General features: G+C 40.2%; 1 long non-coding RNA gene across 1 annotated transcript; it reads left to right on the top strand.

The window, feature by feature from the left end:
• Positions 1-2,006: 2,006 nt before the first annotated feature.
• Positions 2,007-2,267, top strand: LOC125541355. The gene is made up of 2 exons (XR_007297497.1): positions 2,007-2,088; positions 2,187-2,267. It is a non-coding gene; the product is annotated as an uncharacterized LOC125541355 (long non-coding RNA).
• Positions 2,268-3,122: the final 855 nt, after the last annotated feature.

Raw genomic sequence — 3,122 nt, 5'->3', positions numbered from 1 at the left:
ATGTCAACAATAATAATTTATGAAAACCTACATCCAAGTGGATATATATATCCGGATCGCTCCAACACAAGGTGCTTGCCAAAGGAAAAAGTGTAAAAAGGAAAGGTGATGATCACCGTGACTCTTGTATTAAGGGTAGAAGGTAAGAGTAAAAGATAGGCCCTTCGCAGTGGGAAGCAGAGGTTGTCATGCGCTTTTATGGTTGAACACACAAAATCTTAATGCAAAAGAACGTCACTTTATATTGCCTCTTCTGATAAAGACCTTTATTATGCAGTCTGTCGCTTTTATTTCTTCCCTATCACAAGTTCGTATAAAGCTTATTTTCTTCGCACTAATAGATCATACATATTTAGAGAGCAATTTTTATTGCATGCACCGGTGACAACTTACTTGAAGGATCTTACTCAATCCATAGGTAGGTATGGTGGACTCTCATGGCAAAACTGGTTTAAGGAATGTTTGGAAACACAAGTAGTATCTCTACTTGGTGCAAAGAATTTGGCCAGCATGAGAGGGAAAGGCCAGATCAACATGTTGGATGATCCAAGACAATATAACGTTTCGGATATAGGAAAACATAACCCATTAAGTTGTCTTCCTTGTCCAACATCAACCTTTTAGCATGTCATATTTTAATGAGTGCTCACAATTGCAAAAGATGTCCAAGATAGTATATTTATATGTGAAATCTCTCTTCCTTCAATATTCTTTCATGAATTGTTCAAGTGACCAATTCTGCGTTTGCTAACTTTCAATAAGTTTACTACCTATACTTATTATGTGTGAAGTCATTACTCCCCATGTTATAAGCATATGAAACGTATATAAATTCAGATTTATGATATTCAATTCATTCAACCATTTACTCATAGGATATACATGAAGTGCGTGAGTAAATGACAAACTACTCCAAAAAGATATAAGTGAAGAACACTGAGTAGTCAAATAATTATGAGAGAATTCCTTATTTGACCCATTCTTAAAATCTAGTTCCCTTTTTGACCCTAAAAATTTTATTTTTCCTTTTTTGACACCACACCTTCATTTTCTTCCTTCCTTGACACATATGTCAGTTTTTGCCGTTAGCAATGTTAACTATGACTAGAAATGTCCTTCTTACCCCTGCTAGGATGCTAAAAAAAACCTGGTTAACCGAACAGTCAAATAGGGCGCTGCGCTGGGTCACACCCCCGATTCCGTCCCTACTCTCCTCGATTCCCCTTTTCTCGATCCCTAACCCTAAAAAAATTTCTCGGATGGATCAGGGCGTGGCTGATGCTGCTACTGGTGGTGGGATGGACGGCGCGGTGGAGGGCGTGGCCGACGCTGCACCGGTCTCGGCCACGGTCGGCCATGGCGGGGAGTCGATAGGCGGCCATGGCAGGGAGGTGAAGGGCGTCCATGGCGGGGAGGCGGAGGCAGTTCCAGGCGCGCCACTGGAGGGCGTCCATGGCGGGGAGGCGGAGGGAGGTCCAGGTGCGACGCCGGAGGGCGGCCATGGCGGGGAGGCAGAGGGAGGTCCAAGTGAGGCGTCGAAGCAGGGGAACGACGACGGTCCGACGGCCTCGGATGCAAGTGCTCCGACATGGCTACAAGGGTAAGTGCATGTCTTCTCTATATTTGAGTATTTGCTGCCATGATACGTCCTTGAACGAACAGATTACTTAGAGATGGATCCAAAATGCAACATATTTGCTTCACCTTTCTTGACATGTTTTTTCTCAAAATGCAACACTATGTTCATATAAAACAGTGTACTTGAGATGGTTCGAAGATGCAACAGAGTAGTTAGAGATGGATATTTGTTGCTTCCAAATCTACAATGAAACAATAGATAAAGATTATGTTCGTATAAAACAAATCTGTTATATTGGATAATCTGTTTACACATGGCACTTTTTTTATTTAAAACACGAAGCAAGTATGTTCGTGCACAATTGATCTTTTGCTTTTACAGGGTGGATCCAAATTCAACATATTTGCCTTTGTGTTCTAAGTGCATTCTTATCACCATAGACAAATCTTGGAGAAAACAACCAAGGAAAAAGGGAAAGGTGGTAAATCTGGATCCGGAGGAGCAAAAAGGTAACCTATGGTAGTTTTGAAGTTCAGTTCTAATGTTATGTTATGCATTGTTCTATTGTTAACTTGGGCTACTGTATGTCATGTATGTGTATGTCTAGATCAAGAACACAACCCATTTTGTGGCGAACATGATGTCGCCAAAAAGAAAACACATGTTGCTGTGAAGGTACATGCCAAAAGAAAAGGCAAAGAGGTTGTTGAAATTACGCCACACCTTCCTATGGTGCCACTTGACAGCCCTGCAATTAGTACACGCAGCAAGAAATTCAACCCTACTAGCCCCTCAATGAGCACACGAGGCAAAAGGAGACTTAGCTTGTGATTCTCATGTCATTACTTTCCGTATCATGTTTCATTTTGAAAACTAAGTTGTTTATGTGATATATGTGTGGACTTGGCTCTTTACGTGCTATATGCAACCTGTTGTGAACCTGGACTATTATGTCATCTTTATGTGTACCCAGACTATTGTATGTCACTTGTATGTGAACCTGAATGTGTGTAGATGACCAAATATGTGGGTTGTTTGCATATATGTGAACCTGGAGCAATTATGTGTGTTCTTTTGTGCATATGTGTACTGTACAAGGGATATGCATTTGGTAATATATTCCAATTCCTCATGTTAATTTTGAAACCATACAGGGGATATGCTCATGTAGTGGTCGAGTACAAAATACAAGGGAGGCTCTGTCCAAATTTTCAATTGAAATTTTTGCATGTGTGTACTGTACTGTATAGGGGATAATTGCAGATTTTGTTTCATTTGATAATATATTCCAGTTCATATTGCCACTGTTTTGACTTCCATTTTGGTCACAAAATACACTAGGGGTAAAATGGACTTTTAATGTGTGTATTTAAGTTGTTAGTTGGCAAAACTGACGGAAATGTCATAGAGGGAACAAAATGAAGTTTGAGTGTCAAAAAAGGGAAAAAAATCTTTTATGGCCAAAAAGGGAACCAAATTTTAAGAGAGGGCCAAATAAGGAATTCTCTCAATAATTAATTAGCCATGGGGGATCCTTTTTCAT

This window comes from Triticum urartu, chromosome 2 (assembly GCF_003073215.2).
Source record: "Triticum urartu cultivar G1812 chromosome 2, Tu2.1, whole genome shotgun sequence".
NCBI classification, from domain to species: domain Eukaryota; kingdom Viridiplantae; phylum Streptophyta; class Magnoliopsida; order Poales; family Poaceae; genus Triticum; species Triticum urartu.
The sequence above is the reverse complement of the archived record's forward strand: the minus strand, read 5'-3'. Positions and strand labels throughout refer to the sequence as shown.